Below are 18,709 nucleotides of genomic sequence, written 5' to 3'. Positions count from 1 at the left end.
ATCGCTCTGTAGCCGCACTGACCCCTCTTGTCATTAACAGCTAATCATGCATTCGAGACAGACGTCAGGCTGCGGTTTGATACCATTTGGTGGTTGATAGTTCGGCAGTTCCTGTAACGTTCCATCGATTATCCCTCGGCGGCCTATGCGTGTAAGATCATACGGAGAGAAAACAGTAAAATTTTCTGAACTGCTTTTCCTGATGTAGATAGGAGAGACGGATTAATATTTTTGTCACATATTAGTGGGTGATGGCAGTTAGCTTCAAATGTGATCTATCGACCGCAAATCAGAAATAGACAGATTAACAACATAAAAGTTACTTGTGTGATTTCGCTGCGGTAGTAGAGACTGATATCCGCGTTTTCAAAAAACGTAGTTCGGAAGATCTTACGGAAGTTACTCAGTCTTCCGCTTTAAGCCATCGAAACTGTATCTGAAATTTTACTGCACTTTTTACTACCTTTGTACCCATTACGGCTATAGTTACCCTATTAGGATTAAAATACTTCGCTTAACTTTTTAAATTATTCATATGCCAAGGCGAGACGTGACTGATATCGCTTGAGAGCCGAAATGCAAACGTGTCCTCTCGGTCATAATGGACTGAAAATTTCTGACACGATACTAATTCAACGATGCAACGGGTGTGCACGTGTTTGCGTCGACGGGTCGACGTCGTGTGCTCCAGGCTGAAGCGGTATCTCATTGGTAATGCTGGTACGGTCTGGTTAACTCCATCGCTGGCGCATGGAGACACGAGGCAAAACACAGTGATTTCGTATGACTCGTACTTCACACCGTCTTGCAGCAACGGCTGCATTTTGCATTCTGCTCTGGTGACCGCAGTCTACAAGCCTGCATTGTTGAACGGTGTAGAGGACGGACGCTAGTTGTGCTGATTTGGGGTGCAACTGCGCAGAACATTCAGTCTCGACCGATTTGTGTTGGGGGCAATATGAACAGCAGTCGCTACATTAGATACTGGGCAATATTTCAGGAAGATAATTCGAATAACAACGGGTGCCTTCGAGTTAGCCTGCCTCATAGCCTTCAAAAAGTATTTCTACATCAACATCTACATTTACATCTACATTTATACTTCGAAAGCCACCCAACGATGTGTGGCGGAGGGCACTTTACGTGCCACTGTCATTACCTGCCTTTCCTGTTCCAGTCGCGTATGGTTCGCGGGGAGAACGACTGCCGGAAAGCCTCCGTGCCCGCTCGAATCTCTCTAATTTTACATTCGTGATCTCCTCGGGAGGTATAAGTAGGGGGAAGCAATATATTCGATACCTCATCAAGAAACGCAACCTCTCGAAACCTGGACAGCAAGCTGCACCGCGATGCAGAGCGCCTCTCTTGCAGAGTCTGCCGCTTGAGTTTGCTAAACATCTCCGTAACGCTATCACGCTTACCAAATAACCCTGTGACGAAACGCGCCGCTCTTCCTTGGATCTTCTCTATCTCCTCCGTCAACCCGACCTGGTACGGATCCCACACTGATGAGAAATACTCAAGTATAGGTCGAACGAGTGTTTTGTAAGCCACCTCCTTTGTTGATGGACTACATTTTCTAAGGACTCTCCCAAAGAATCTCAACCTGGCACCCGCCTTACCAACAATTAATTTTATATGATCATTCCCCTTCAAATTGTTCCGCACGCATACTCCCAGATATTTTCCAGAAGTAACTGCTACCAGTGTTTGTTCCGCTATTATATAATCATACAATAAAGGATCCTTCTTTCTATGTATTCGCAATACATTACATTTGTCTATGTTAAGGGTCAGTTGCCACTCCCTGCACCAACGCCTATCCGCTGCTGATCTTCCTGCATTTCGCTGCAATTTTCTAATGCTGCAACTTCTCTGTATACTACAGCATCATCCGCGAAAAGCCGCAGGGAACTTCCGACACTACCTACTAGGTCATTTATATATTTTGTGAAAAGCAATGGTCCCATAACACTCCCCTGTGGCACGCCAGAGGTTACTTTAACGTCTGTAGACGTCTCTCCATTGAGAACAACGTGCTGTGTTCTGTTTGCTCTCTTTGATTTCATGTCACGAGATTTAAAGGCTCTGGCTGCAGCACCAATGCTCTTCACGTCAAGCTTCGCTCACTAGGGGGCGACCTGCGTGGTACCAAACAGACCAAAGCTCGAGGTACGGCAGTGCTTGCTAGTGTCCATGAGTTACGATTTTTAACTACAGCGCCTTTGGCAGCCCGGTACACATTTGCGGTCATAGCACCGCGAGCACAGAAAAAGTGGTACGTTCCTGCACGTATCTTGGAGAGCCTGCGGTTGACTCCGTGGATTTCCTTCACCAGTAAATGAGTCCCTTTATGTGTTCGTTTTTACAGGAATTTTGCTATCTGAAGTATGAGGATGATGTCAGACACAGAAACACTTAAAAGTTCAGATGGCTCTGAGCATTATGAGACTTAACATCTGACATCAATAGTCCCCTGGAACATAGAACTACTTAAACCTAACTAACCTAAGGACATCACACACATCCATGCCCGAGGCAGGATTCGAATCTTCTACCGTAGCGGTACCGCGGTTCCAGACTGAAGCGCCTAGAACCGCTCGGCCACACAGGCCGGCACTTAAAAGTAGTAAATATTACATAATAGAAAAGACAGGAATATAAGATTACATTTTGAGGGAGAATACAAGTCGTGTTTCGCCTACGACGTATAGAAACACATAAATTTAACATTTTAGCCGGTCGGTATGGCCGAGCGGTTCTAGGCGCTACAGTCTGGAACCGCGCCTCCGCTACGGTCGCAAGTTCGAATCCTGCCTCGGGCATGGATGTGTGTGATGTCCCTAGGTTAGTTATGTTTAAGTAGTTCTAAGCTCTAGAGGAGTGATGACCTCAGAAGTTATGTCCCATAGTGCTCAGAGCCATTTTTGAACATTTTATTGTTTACGATGTTGTTACAGAATACCCGGGCGAAAAATCCAGAAGTCGAAGCATGTGAGGAGGACTAATATGTTCTTTCATTTCAATTCTTACAACTATTTTCTTTAGGAAAAATGTACATTAGTTTTATTGATGATATATTCAATGAAACTGCACAATTAAACAGGAAATTCTCCATTTTCTCCGTGAGCTGCTATCTGCCAAGTTCTTTCTGACTTTTTAACTCGTGGGAACCGAGCTAATACTGGAGATTACCGGAGGTGTAATTCTTGTCCGATTTTCTTCCTGACAAAAAAAAATAATTATACAATCACCACAAAATCCCTTTAAAGAGTCTTCGGCCGCTTGTACACCTTCTGGATGCACGTGCTCGTATCTGTCCCATCCAATGTCAGACAGAAAGTGCTTTGCCGTGTCACGTACGTGCTTCAAAAATGTCCGGCTAGTATTCGGATACCTCCCCGCCATTGGGCCATGTGCAGTGCTTCAGCACCGAAGCCGAAACATGGCCGCGAACACATAACGGGCAGGCACTGTACTCTTAATCATTTGTATTATTACGCACATCATCTGTGATATGATTTTAATGCATTTCTTGGTGTTTCTCAGACGTATATGAGGTTTTTTCGTGAACTGAAGTTCTAAATGAGTCATTATCAAGAAATTTCATAGGGAAATGTGAATTAAGTTACCATTTATAATATGAATTATGTATTACGGAAAGGAAAAACGTCACATGTAGGGAAGTAGAAGTGTGGTCAGAGATAGGAAACAGGAGAAGCTCCTTTCTTCTGTCGTTCGTAACTGATTAATTATAACGAACATTCTCTGCAAAAATCAAGTGCGCTGATGTTTACATCCCGAAACCAAACATTGTACTCTAAACTATTGGCACAGATGACAGGTGGAAAATAAACGATACAAGAGAGAGAGACGACATGAAATACACAACTACTGTCTGTTAAAATGGGGTTGTGGGTTAGAAATTCAAAACCGAACGAAATGGCCAGAGGTTAGGCAGAACAGTGCGAGAAACATGTGGTCTTGTGTTAGCTTGCCGGAAGGTATTGTCCCGGAGATCTTGAAACTAGAGCACAGCCAGTTTCATTAATAAGTTACAAACGTGATAACTGCCGTCCAAATTTACCGGGTGTGTGAAACAGAAGTGATTCTGTTTTGTACCTAACGTCGTCGCGTACCATCAAGCTACGTGCTAGGCCCTCAGGAGTCTAACAATCGGAAACTGGCAACTCTCGTTATCCTCACAGGCTCTACGTGAGTCTACAACAGTGCAGAAACAAGAAAGTTAACCCAATATTGATTTTGTACCCTTCTAGATTGACTTGCCTGTATTTACACTGATCTAGAGCTTCTGGAATTAACATTTAATTAAAGATTGGAAATTATTACGCCAGAGACGAAGTGGCTGTAATTTTATTCAAAGCATGTATCATTTATTGTCAGTCAAGCAATCAATCGTTTCGTGAACTGAATTGAAAACATTATAATTATATCCTGTAACCGAGGCGAGTCACAAGTTTTTTTATTAAGCTGCGTGGAACTTGTTTTGCCTTTTAGCATTCCTGGGAGCTTAGCGACGCCCGGAACGGTGGAACGTTATTAACGGAAGTCAGCTGCATATTCTGGCACTACAGTCACCATTTTTTAATGTCTAATTAATATATCCCGATGATTTTTGTTTCAGATGTCTTACAGCGGTGACTTGCCCGAGATAAATTATAAAAAAACTGAGCTGAGCTTCTGCCACATCAAGCAAAGCCTCAACAACGGTCGCCGTGCTCACAGCGCGTGGTGCTGTGAAACAAGAAATATTGTTCGCTCCTGAAAATTATTTTTGTGGTCAGCCAGAAAGCGATGGAGAACAAACTGACATACTTTCCAGTCAGCAAGCCCACATTCTTGTGTTTCTCAATGAAGGAAACGTTTCTGCTCTGTAATTACTCAGCAGGATCAGGAACTATGATTATAAACGAAAATTTTGAGTTCTAATTGATCCGTGGATCGTCACATTGTCCGGGTGCATGTTTCTGTCGCTGAAAACAGGCACATTTCCTGGTTCAAAGCATGTGACGTGGCTGCACAATCCCTCACGGCCGAACGAACATCTATGTCTAAATCTAGTCCGCAGCTCGTGGTCTAGTGGATAGCATTGCTGCCTCCGGATCACGGTGTCCCGCGTTCGATTTCCGGCCGGGTTCGGGACTGGGTGTTTGTGTTGTCCTGATCATATCATCATCATCATTCGTGACAGCGGCTAGACTGGATTGTATAAAAATTGGACTGTGTAAAAACTGGGACTTTGTGCGGACGCTGATGACCGCGCAGTTGAGCGCCCCACTCACCAAACATCATCATTAACGTCTACATCTACACCACACTCCGCAAGCCACCTAACAGTTTGTCGCGGAGGGTACGTCTGGTACCACTAACTCATCCCACATTCCCCGTTCCATTCGCGAATGGCGCTTTGGAAGAATGACAGTCGGTAAGTCTTTGTATGAACTCTAATTTCTCAAATTTTCTTGTCGTGGTCACTAAGCGAAATGTACGTGAGAGAAGGTAGCATGTTGTCCAATTATTCCTGGGAAGTGCTCACTCAAAAATTCAATACTCAGCCTCTGTGATGCACAACGCCGCGGTATAATATCTGTCACTGGAGATACTTGTACATCTCTCTAACGTTCTTGCGCTGACTAAATGATCCCGTGACGAAACGCGCCGTTTTTCGTTGGATCTTCTCTAACTCTCTTCTATCAGTTCTACACTACTGGCCATTAAAATTGCTACACCACGTTGATGACGTGCTACAGACGCGAAATTTAACCGACAGAAAGAAGATGCTGTGATACGCAGATGATTAGCTTTTCAGAGCATTCACACAAGGTTGGCGCCGGTGGCGACATCTACAACGTGCTGGCATGAGGAAAGTTTCCAACCGATTTCTCACACACAAACAGCAGTTGACGGCCGTTACCTGGGGAAACGTTGTGTGATGCCTCGTGTAAGGCGGAGAAATGCATACCATCACGTTTCCCACTTTGATAAAGGCCGGATTGTAGTCTATCACGATTGCGGTTTATTGTATCGCGACATTGCTGCTCGCTTTGGTCGAGATCCAATGACTGTTAGCAGAATACGGAATCGGTGGGTTAATGAGGGTAATACGGAACGCCGTGCTGGATCCCAACGGCCTCGTATCACTAGCAGTCGAGATGACAGGCATCTTATCCGCATGGCTGTAACGGATCGTGCAGCCACGTCTCGATCCCTGAGTCAACAGATAGGGACGTTTCCAAGACAACGACCATCTGCACGAACAGTTCGACGACGTTTGCAGCAGCATGGACTATCAGCTCGGAGACCATGGCTGCGGTTACCCTTGACGCTGCATCACAGACAGGAGCGCCGGCGATGGTGTACTCAACGACGAAAAAAAAAAAAAAAAAGTGTAGTATCTGTTCTTATCAGCTTAATAAAAAAAAAAAAAAAAAAAAAACCTGGGTGCACGAATGGAAAATCGTCATTTTTTCGGATGAATCCAGGTTCTGTTTACAGCATCATGATGGTCGCATCCGTGTTTGGCTACATCGCGGTGAACGCACATTGGAAGCGTGTATTCGTCATGGCCATACTGGCGTACCACCCGGCGTAATGGTATGGGGTGCCATTAGTTACACGTGTCGCTCACCTCTTGTTCGCACTTTAACAGTGGACGTTACATTTCAGATGTGTTACGACCAGTGGCTCTACCCTTCATTTGATCCCTGCGATAGCCTACATTTCAGCAGGATAATGCACGACCGCATGTTGCACGTCCTGTACGGGCCTTTCTGGATACAGAAAATGTTCGACTGCTGCCCTGGCCAGCACGTTCTCCGGATCTCTCACCAATTGTAAACGTCAGTTCAATGGTGGCCGAGCAACTGGCTCGTCAGAATACGCCAGTCACTACTCTTGATGAAGTGTGGTACCGTGTTGAAGCTGCATGGGCAGCTGTACCTGTACACGCCATCCAAACTCTGTTTGACTCACTACCCAGGCGTATCAAGACCGTTATTACGGCCAGAGGTGGTTGTTCTGGATACTGATTTCTCAGGATCTATGCACCCAAACTGCGTGAAAATGTAATCACATGTCAGTTCTAGTACAATATATTTGTCCAATGAATACCCGTTTATCATCGACATTTCTTCTTGGTGTATCGTTTTTAATGGCCAGTACTGTATCTCGTAAGGGTCCGAGACTGATGAACAGTATTCAAGAACCGTCAAAAAAAGCGCCTTGTAAGTCACTTCCTTCGTGGATGAATGAGATTTCCTTAATATTACTCCTATAAATCTGAGTCTGGCATCTGACATTCTTAATATTTGTTTTATATACACACATGAAAAAGTTTTACATCACCTCGGTTCCGAGAGTTCCGGAACATGTACAGAAAATTGGAATAGAGATCAACATAAACATGATTTCCGCCCTTTTTATTGCTCATGAAAACCACACATTGAATGTTGTACTTATGTTCGCCATACAGCAAGGCATTGAGAGGTGGTGGTCCAGATTGCTGTATACACCGGTACCTCTATTACCCAAGTAGCACGTCCTCTTGCATCGATGCATGCCTGATTCTTCGTGGCATACTATCCACAAGTTCATCAAGGCACTGTTGGTCCAGATTGTCCCACTCCTCATCATCGATTTGGCGTAGTTCCCTGAGAGTGGTTGGTGTTTCACGTCGTCCATAAACAGCCCTTTTCAATCTGTCCAAGGGAAGTTCGATAGGATTGAAGTCTGGAATAGATGCTGGTCATCTGCCGATATGGTTGCACTATCGGTCGGAGGATGGCATTCATGTATCGTACAGCCGTTACGGCGCCTTCCATGACCACCAGCGGCGTACGTCATACCCACATAATGCCACCCCAAAACACTCGCTGGGCAGTGTGTCTAAGGCCACCAAACAAGTCTCCGACGATTGTATGGTTGAAGGCATATGCGACACTCATCAGCGAAGAGAACGTGATGCCAATACTGAGCGGTCCATTCGGCATGTTGTTGGGACCATCTGTACCGCGCTGCATGGTGTCGTGGTTGCAAAGATGGACGTCAGGAGTGAAGTATCCGCATCCTCCAGTGGATTGCACACAGTTTGAGCCGTAACCCGACGTGCTGTGGCTGCACAGAAAGCATTATTCAACATGGTGGCGTTGCTGTCAGGGTTCCTCTGAGCCATAGTCTGTAGGGAGCGATCATCCATCGGAGTAGTAGTCTCTGGGCGGCCTGAGCGAGGCATGTCATCGACAGTTCCTGTTTCTCTGTATCTCTTCCATGTCCGAACAACATCGCTTTGGTTCATTCCGAGACGCTTGGACACTTCCCTTGTTGAGAGCCCTTCCTGGCACAAAGTAACAATGCGGACGCGATCGCACCGCGGTATTGACCGTCTAGGCGTTGTTGAACTAAAGACAACACGAACCGTGTACCTCCTTCCTGGTGGGATGGCTGGAAATGATCGGCTGTCGGATCCCCTCCGTCTAATAGGAGCTGCTAATGCATGGCTGTTTACGTCTTTGGGCGGGTTTAGTGACATCTCTGAACAGTCAAAGAGATGGTGTCTGTGATACAATATCCACAGTCAACGTCTATCTTCAGGAGTTTTGGGAACCGGGGTGATGCAAAATTTTTTTTGATTTGTGTTGTTATTCTATGTACGGTAGCTCTAAATAGATACTCCCAGATATGTTACAGTAGATACCGTCTCCAGAAATTTGTCACCAATAGTGTGGCTGTACAGGAATGGTTTTCTTTTCCTAACATTCGCAATTTGTTCCATTTATTCACGTTCGGGATTAACTGCAAGATCCTGCGCCATTTATCAGTCCTTCACTGGACATTCTGCATATCTATAGTGTCTTCTGGCGTTGCTACTTTTTAATAGACAACTGCATCATCTGCGAATAGTGTTAAAGAGCTTCTGACGTTTTCTACTAGACCGTTTACATTCATTGTAAGCAGTAACGGGTCCTATCAGATTTCCTTCGGTACTCTGGAAATTGCTTTTACATCTGTCCATTTTTTCTGTTAAAAGTGACGTGTAGACTTCTGTCTGCAAGGAAGTCTTGAATTCAGTCGGAAAACTCGTCCGATACTCGTTAAGCTCGTGGTTCTTCAGTAATCGGCAGTGCAAGACTGTGTCAGTTGCCTTCCTGAAGTTGAGTAACGTGACGTCAGCAGAGCGCCTTCGTCTACAGCGCTGTGGACCTCGTGGAGTAACAGAGCGAGCTAAGTTTCGCAAGATCTCTGTCTGCGGAATCCATTTGCTCCAGCGATCTGTGATAAACTACTGCTAGATGGGAAGCAAGTTCTTTCGCAGAATTTTTGTAAAATCGTAAATGCATCTCAGCTGGTACTGACGCCTTGTTTCTGTTTCGAGATTCCTTATGTCAATATCTGTCCTTTCGAGGTTCGTTAGTTGCCTGGCGACTCCATATTCACAGTGACAGTCTCGGTATCCTGACCAAGGCGAGAAAGAATATCACGGAACGATAAACAGCATCTCGACAGACCACGATCCTGTCGTAGTCGAATTCCGTTCTCTTCTGTTATGTGTTTGTTATCACACGAGGAATAACACAAACAGCCAATACTCAAATGGGTTTTCTGATTCAGAAACCTACTGAAAAATCTTTCTGTGTGTACAGAATGTAGATGTCGTCACTCCTACCTGATTTTTGCGATTGCACTGAGATGTTAACCACTTTTAGAAGCAAGCATGTAGTACACATACTAACGATTTGATGTATGTTGCATGCTGCGTTCAAGGTGTTGCAATTTTAATGGCCAGCTGCGTAAATGAATGTAAGTCGTAACTCACTCTGAAAAGATCGGCACACAAAATGCAGAGAGTCTTCTGTTACCCAGAGAACGCATACCACACTGTTGTTCAAAGAAAGGTGAACGACGCGCTCGAATTGCTATGCCTTGACAATTTTCCACCTGGACAGAATGCCGAATATGTTTGAAGAATCGAAATGGAAAACACTCTAAGTGCCTTTTTTTTCCACAAAACTCGTTTCTTGTGCTGTTGTATTCTTGGTATTCTGTTACGTGTCCCTAGACTTGATACAGGTGCAAAAACATGGAAAAAAAGTCTTTCAAACAAGCATTACACTGAAATAATGAAAGCCATGGGATAGCGATCTAAATATACATTATGAGATCAAAAGTATCCAGATACCTGGCTGAAAATGACTTACAAGTTCGTGGCGCCCTCCATCGGTAATGGTGGAATTCAATATGGTGTTGGCCCACCCTTAACCTTCATGACAGCTTCCACTCTCGCAGGCATACGTTCAATAAACTGCTGGAAGGTTTCTTGGGTAATGGCAGTACATTCTTCACGGAGTGCTGCACTGAGGAGGGGTATCGATGTCGGTCGGTGAGGCCTGGCACGAAAACATCCCAATGGTCTCCTAAAGGATTCAGGTCAGGACTCTGTGCAGCCCAGTCCATTACAGGGATATTATTGTCGTGTAACCACTCCGCCGCAGGCCGTGCATTATGAACAGGCACTCATTCGTATTAAAAGCTGCAGTCGCCGTCTCCGAATTACTCTTCAACAGTGGGAAGCAAGAAGGTGCTTAAAACATCAATGTAGGCCTATGCTGTGCTAGTGCCAGGCAACCCCTCCATGAAAAACACGACAACACCATAACACCGCCGCCTCCGAATTTTACTGTTGGCACTACACACGCTGTCAGATGACATTCATCTGGCATTCACCATAGCCACACCCTGCCATCGGATCACCACGTTATGTACCGTAATTCTTCACTCCACACAACGTTTTTCCACTGTCCAATCGTCCAAAGTTTACGCTTCTTACACCAAGCGAGGCGTCGTTTGGCATTTACCAGCGTGATGAGTGTCTTATGAGCAGCCGCTCGACCATGAAATCCAAGTTTTCCCACCTCCCGCCTAACTGTCATATTACTTGTAGTGGATCCTGCTGCCGGCCAGTGTGGCCGAGCGGTTCTAGGCGCTTCAGTCTGGAACTGAGCGACCACTACGGTCGCAGGTTCGAATCCTGCCTCGCGCATGGATGTGAGTGATGTCCTTAGGTTAGTTAGGTTTAAGTAGTTCTAAGTTCTAGGGGACTGATGACCTCAGATGTTAAGTCCCATAGTGCTCAGAGCCATTTGAACCATTTTTGGATCCTGATGCAGTTTGGAATTCCTGTATGATGGTCTGGACATATGTCTGCCTATTACATATTACGATCCTCTTTAACTGTCGATGGTCTCTGTTAGTCAACAGACGGCTTGTACACTTTTGTGCTGTACGTTTACCTTCACGTTTCCAGTTCACTATTACATCGGAAACAGTGGACCTACGGATGTTCAGGAGCGTGGAAATCTCGCGTACAGACATATGACACCATCAGCTGACCACATCCGCTCTCTCACAGTGTCTAATGACTACTGAGGTCGCTAATATGTAGTACCTGGCAGTAGGTGGCAGCACACTGCACCTGACATGCAAAACGTATGTTTTTGGGGGTGTCCGGATACTTTCGATTGCATAGTGTATACAGATGGCGGTAGTATCGCGGAAACAAGGTATAAAAGGGGCGGTACATTGGAGGGGCTGCCATTTGTACTCAGGCGATTCATGTGCGAAGTTTTCGGACGTGATTATGGCCGCACGACGCGAATTAAGAGAGTTCGAACGCAGAATAGTATCTGCAGCCTAGACGCATGGGACATTCCATTTCAGAAATCGTTAGGGTATTCAGTATTCCGGAATTCACAGTGTCAAGAGTGTGCCGATATTACCAGATGTCAGACATTATCTCTCACCACGGACACTGCAGTGGCCCACGGCGTTCACTTAACAATAGAGAGCAGCGGCGTTTTCGTAGAGTTGTCAGTGCGAACAGACAATCATCACCGCGTGAAACAAACTGAAGAAACGAATATGGGATGTACGACGAACGTTTCCGTTAGGACAGTGCGGCGAAATCTGTTGGACCAGAAAACCGTAGTTTGGTCAGATGAGTCCCTATTTCAGTTGGTTAGAGCTGGAGGTAGGATTTGAGTGTGGTGCAGACCCAAGGAAGTCATGGACTCAGCTTGTAAACAAGGGGCTGTGGAAACTGATGGTAGCAATATAATGGTTGGGCTGTGTTTGCATGGAATGGACTGGGTCCTCTAGTCCAAATGAACCGATCATTGGCTGGAAATGGTTATGTACGGATACTTGGAGACCATCTACAGTCATTTATTGACTTCATGTACCCAAACAACGCTGTAATTTTTATGGATGACAGTGCACCATGACACCAGGCCACAGTTGTTCATGATTAGTTTGAAGAACATTATGGAGAATTTGAGCGAATGGTTTCATCACCCAGATAGCCCGACATGAATCCCGTCGAAAAGGTGTGGGTATAATCGAGACGTTAGTTCGCGCACAAACTCCTGCACCAGCAACACTTTCGCAATAATGGACGGCTATATAGGCTGCATGGCTCAGAATTTTTTCAGAGGGCTTTCAAACGGCTTATTGAGTCCATGCCACGTCGGGTTGCTGCGCTACACCGGGCGAAAAGAAATTCGACCCTATATTAAGAGGTATACCATGACTTCTGTCAGGTCAGGTCAGTGTAGTAGATGGCACGCAGTCTTTGTGCGAAGCTGTGCTTCCCTCTGGTGGCTCGAAATTTAAGAGATATGTCAAGTCATTTTGTTGACTAGAGTTCGTCTAGTTACAAACTTAATGCTGCATTTCTGTACTTGTAGGAGGGGCGATCAATCATTGATGCAACAGATTTTTTTCTCTGCCAATGTCGGTCAAAATCTATTGTGGGACATCGTGGAATACTCCCGATTCGGTCCCTATGATTTCACGAACTTCCGATAGATGGCGGCGTTATATGTTGCCATCATAATGACGTCTGTACCGGAGGCGCGTTCCATGCAAAGAGCTTCATTGAGCTTACCTTGGCGGAAAAACAGAGCATCGCAGATATTAATAGGCACTTGAAGAATGTCTGCAGAAACCTGACATTGAACAAAAGAACGGTGAGTCGTTGTGCGAAGCGTCTGTCACCATCGCAACAAGGTCGTGTAAACATGTCCGATCTCTTGCTGTGATTCCTACGAAGTAAGAACGTACGGAAACTCTCATTCGAGGTGACTGACGTATCACAATCAAACATCTCTCTGGACAGCTGGACGTCTCTGTTGATAGTGGTGACACACTAGTCTCCCAGTTGGGGTACACAAAGGTGTTTGCCCACTAGGTTCCTCGACGCCTAACCGATGACCATAAAAGGCAACGAAGGACATCTGTACGCAATTGCTTGCACGTTACGAGGCAGAATCGTGACAATTTTTTCTTGTACCTCGTCACAGGCGATGAAGCACTTCGAACCGGAAACAAATCATGGGGTGACACTACATCACCTCTCCTCTGAAGAAAAAGTTCAAAGTCGCTGGTAAAGTCCTGGTGAAGGTCTTCCGAGACTCTGAAGAGATTATTCTGCTTCATGTCCTCCCTCACGGTGCAACGATCAACTCTGAAGTGTACTGCGCTAGAAAACTGAAGAAATGACTTCAGCGTGTTCGTCACCACAAAAATGCAAACAAACTTCACCTTCTCCTTCACAGTGCTAGGCCTCACACAAGTCTGCACACCCGAGGGGACCTCACAAAACTTGACTGGAATTTGCGTCCTCATTCATCCTACAACCCGCATCTCGCACCGACTCCCATCTATTTGGCCCAATGAAGGACGCACTCCGCGGGGAGCAGTACGCGGAAGGTGGGGAGTCTATTTATGCAGCAAGACGTTGGCTCCGACATCTGCCAGTAGAATGGTACAGGCCTTCCAAATAAGGAGATTATGTTAACCCTTTAACTGCTCTGGACTTGTTAACGCGCTCGCAGAGTACCAGGCAGAAGGACTGGAGGCGCGCGTAAACACGTTCAGAATATACAGGGACAGGTATAAAGGCGCTCGCTTTAAAGGGTTAAAAATTATTGTTTTGTAGACAGAGTGGGGATTCATATGATATGTTGGAATTCTGAATAAAACCAACCTACTTTCGGAAAACATGTGTTGCATTATTTACTGAACGCCCCTCGTATGGCGAATAGGACGTAGTGCCTCAGCATTAATGGTACGTAGGACAAATGTTTTCTTCCTGCTATTTTGTCGAAAACTAACATTTCTGAAGCCGTGGATGTGAACAAAAGAAAAGCTGATTCTTCCAAAGAATCGAACAACGACCAACCACATTCATAATGCTATTTATTTACACAAATTGCGCCGTTACCGGTTTCGAACCGACAGATTCATCTTCAGACGGCCGTTCACATTTATATTACATTTGTTGTTGTTTACATTAATTGTCTGGAGAACAACAGTAAAACAAATGTTCAGATGTGTGTGAAATCTTATGGGACTTAACTGCTAAGGTCATCAGTCCCTGAGCTTACACTCTACTTAACCTAAATTAACTTAAGGACAACCACACACACCCATGCCCGAGGGAGGACTCGAACCTCCGCCGGGACCAGCGGCACAATCCATGACTGCAGCCCTTAGACCGCTTGGCTAAGACAACAGTAACAAATGTAATATAAGCGTGAACAGCCATCTGAAGATGAACGTTTCGGTTCGAAACCGATAATGGTGTTATTTGTGTAAAAAACACATACACATGTAGCATTATTAATAGTAAATGGTTGATGTTTTATTCTTTGCAAGAAATATAAAAACTTTCGAAATTACACATGCAACCAGTCACTTTCCTGATATGGCACTTAGAACGTTGTTAATAATGTATTTATTTTCTGATTTGTTTCATTTCTTGCCGTCTAGCGGTGAGCAGGATAATTCTGTTGTATCAGAACAGCTTTCCAATTTTGTCGATGCAAATCAATTATGTAGAACCTGAGGTACATTGTGAGATTTGCCACTAGAACGTTGTAGTTTTCCTTTCTTCAAGTGCAAATCGCATATTGTAGTACAGGCCCACTGAAGGCACCATTGAAATGTATTTTTGTAATATCTATTAAAGTTACTCTAAAGGTCAAGATATCTGCTTTTAGCAACAAAAAAGCAGGAAATAGGCACCTGATTTTCCCAGACGTGTACAACTAGGGGACAATAATTACAGCGCAGTATTAGAATACAGCAGAAAGACGGTGAAATAAATGGCTGCATAAGATTTAAGATATTGGATTGTCTCAAAAATTCGTAGCTGTTCTCTGACAAACCTCTCTTCTGTAACCATTGATGCTGAGAGATGTGCCGGTACGAAACGCTGACGACCAATTTTAAAATTTTCTGCGCTGCCATTAAGTAAATTGGAGGCTACTGCACGTCAAATAAACGATTTAACTTTTTTAAATGTCTAAATATATATAATGGGAACTTTACGACAGACACTTTACCTCATTGGCTTGATATTACTTCACACGTTGGCATATGCGTGTGAAAGGGACCCTTGAGACGAAGCAGCTCTATGTCAGGTCGTTTCAGCGTAGAAATATGTCCTTCATTCGCCAATCGTACTCTGTTCTGGAAATCTATGACTGTTCTGAATCGAGAGTTTTCGCAACATTACTGTTACTTCCACTACTGCTTAAGTAAGCGTTGGAGATTCATCTCCGTACTTATGTGATAAAAATTTCTTAATGAGACAACGTGTAAATTATTTGAGGTTGCCTACGTGATGCATAACAAACCAAATCAGATTACTATCAACAGTGGTGCCAGTTTTTCGGTAATAAATAGAGCAAAAATACTCATCTTCAGTTATAGAAAATTAATTTGCTAAAGAAATGAACCAATGTTGCGAGAAGAAAATGTTACATTTGTAAATAACAAGACTAGAAGTGAGTTTCAGCTTGACTTTATTTTATTATCTGAGATAATTTCATTGGTATAGGATGTCACACATAAACTTGCGAAACGTGAATAATGTCGACTGTTAACAAGAGTGCTATGGGGAAATTGGCTGTAACTCATGTAGCTATTCTAATAAATGATAGCGAATAACAATTCAGAGACTGGCGGGCGTCTACATATGCCAGAACCAAACAGTCAATGTTCGCTTTATATCGTGGCTCACCGTTGTAATTCGACTGACAAAACGGAACGATGAAACAGAAGAGACTCTGTTACATGTCGATTGATCAGAATGTAACGTAGTGAAGTTGCTTAAGTGCAGATATTAGCTCTACCCGGAATCTAACTAAATAATGGACTGTCTGTATTTACACACGTGTTTGAGACAAACACAATCATCTAGTTTCAATCACAAAAATATAAAAAGTGTTCAGGATAAAATCTTAATTTTATATGGTTTACTGCGCACAAACAACATGTTGATAGGGATGCACAGACATTTGTAACGTAAGAGTTTAACTGACTAAAATCATACAATATTTGTTGCGTACTATACAATTACAACTAAAGGAGAAACCAAAGGGGAATAAAAGGGCAGGAGCTCTTGGCACAGCTGTGTAGATGTTGCTCAAATGCTGGAAATATTATTACCGGTTGTACTGCCTGCATAACCTAGTGTTTTTGACTGCCTGAGGCTCATGTTTTATGGAGGCGCTCTTTTGCAGCATCCGACCACTCTGCAGGTGACGACAACTACCTGGTCGTAAAAGACGACTAATGTTGCACTGTATCTTATTCAGACAGGATGATGATGGTACAGATACACGATGTTGAAACGCAGTACTTAATGTGCCGTTACGACATTGTGAACAGCTGAATTTGGGAAATCTTGATCTGTTACAAAATGATTTGACAGATTTGTCATTCACGGACCGTTAACTGAAGCAGCCGATTTAAATTTTATTGCTTGAATACTAACTTAGAGTCGATCCTAGATTTTCGGGGACGACCCATGTTTCCTCTTTGGGGTACGCTGGCTCAATCATTTCTTTGTGCGTTGTTCTTTTCTTAGGGCCGAGTATTTCTTCATTCTTTCTGGTCTTCTTTTCCGCTCTTCTTTCGAGATGAAGGGTTTGGACTTTTCTATAGATTTGTCTTGGAACCTTATGTTTTCATCTTAAGTAATTAATTTTCTTGTTCGATCAACAAGTGAATTTTCTGGATTCTTTAATTCTATTCGGTATTTCTCAGTTTCTTAAAACCAGTTGGGTTTCGTTTTGCGGTTATGGACAAAGCCAAAGTTTTGTTTAGTTACTCTGATGAAATTCATTCGGAGAAGATGACCATAAAAATTTTATCCTCCTTTTCTCCTTAGTATCTGAAAGTTTTTCAATTTTCTTGTAGAGAGTTTCATTTTTGATGTATATAACCTTATTGTCTTGAAATTGCTGCATAACCAGTTTAGTCTACGAGGAAATTGTGTTTCGAGGAGGAGGAATGTATCGCATGTGGTATTTAAAGAGTTACAAGTGTCAATGAAAAGAATTATGTATACCTACAACAAAACTAGTCAGAATGTGAAACGCAAATAACATCTGAAAACATTAAAAAGAATTCATATTCTTCCCGTGTGCGGATAAAATTCTTTAATTGTGCTTTTCGAAGGGTGACTTAACAAGTCAGAAAGTGCCACTGCTAGGAATGGGGTCTCACAAAGGATAAATGAAAAAAAAGAAAGGTAGTTTCATCCGCTTTACTAGCCCACTGTAAGATGTTGTTAAGTAATAAAATTAAAACGACAGTCAAGTTGTAGGCACGTAACATTCAGTAACATTCCGTAGAAACACTCAGATAATATACGTAGCGTACAAAATATGAACTTTTTCAAAAGTATTCAGGTAAATAAGTACAACTACATCCAGAAAATACATATTCTGGGACGTTGTAATGTGGAACTCAGTAACGCCACTTCGTATGAGGTATCTTCAAAATAATGTTTGGTGGTATTTTGATCCAGAGCACTATGTGCAGAAATTTGTTTCAGATGTTTCGAAACACTTTGTATAACTGTGGCGTGTCAAATCCAGGCGCGTGTTAATATGTGTTATGTAAGCAGCTGAGGCTAGCCAAGTGCAAGATCAGCAGTTCTTGGCAGTGTAACACTTGTAGCAAGACCAACAGGGGGTTAAGTAACCAACCGTAAGTATAGTTAATTAAATTACGAATTTTCTTTCTGGGAGCTTCTACGATTGGACCATGTAATGTATAGACGGTTAGTGAAATGTTGGGAACAACTGCACTGCAGAAAAGTAACTTTTATCAGCAGAGCATTGTAGTTGTTAATTGTGGACTTACGAAAGCAGAAATTTACTGTGCGTGAACCAGTGTACTGCGGTCGTACCGTCCCAGTTAAGGTGAGACCTTGTCATATTTCTTGCCAAACCGGTACATCGTTGTGATTTATTGTTTTTTTTCCTTAGCTACTTACGACTGTTGCCAATTAGGTGCATGAAAACTGGACAATTATACTCGTCGCTGCCCGTTTCCCTCTTTCGTTTAGCGATAAGATCGTTCTCATGTGGAGTGCGCTGACTATAAGGCCTACTCGCATAAATTCACACAGGAAGGTTTCAGTCACCTATAGCTCCCAGACAGACGTTTGGTAATTTAACAGAAAATTATTCGTAATAGTTTAAATGTTTGTTCCTATGACATAATACATCAATAACAGTCACTACTACAGATGAAAGGAGAGCTAAGAGGATGTTAAATTTGGACTTGTCCCCGGCACACCTTTTGTACGATTTGATTGCACTCTTGTTTAATCAGTTTA

General features: G+C 43.6%; 1 protein-coding gene across 1 annotated transcript in view; it reads right to left on the bottom strand.

Annotated features, from left to right (window-relative positions):
- Positions 1-18,709, bottom strand: part of LOC126470626 (vasopressin V2 receptor-like) — a 198,795-nt gene that overhangs the window by 143,765 nt on the left and 36,321 nt on the right. The window lies entirely within an intron of this gene.

The sequence above is a fragment of the Schistocerca serialis genome, chromosome 1 (assembly GCF_023864345.2).
Source record: "Schistocerca serialis cubense isolate TAMUIC-IGC-003099 chromosome 1, iqSchSeri2.2, whole genome shotgun sequence".
NCBI lineage: Eukaryota > Metazoa > Arthropoda > Insecta > Orthoptera > Acrididae > Schistocerca > Schistocerca serialis.
Note: the sequence above shows the minus strand (reverse complement) of the source record. Positions and strands in the feature narration are given on the sequence as shown.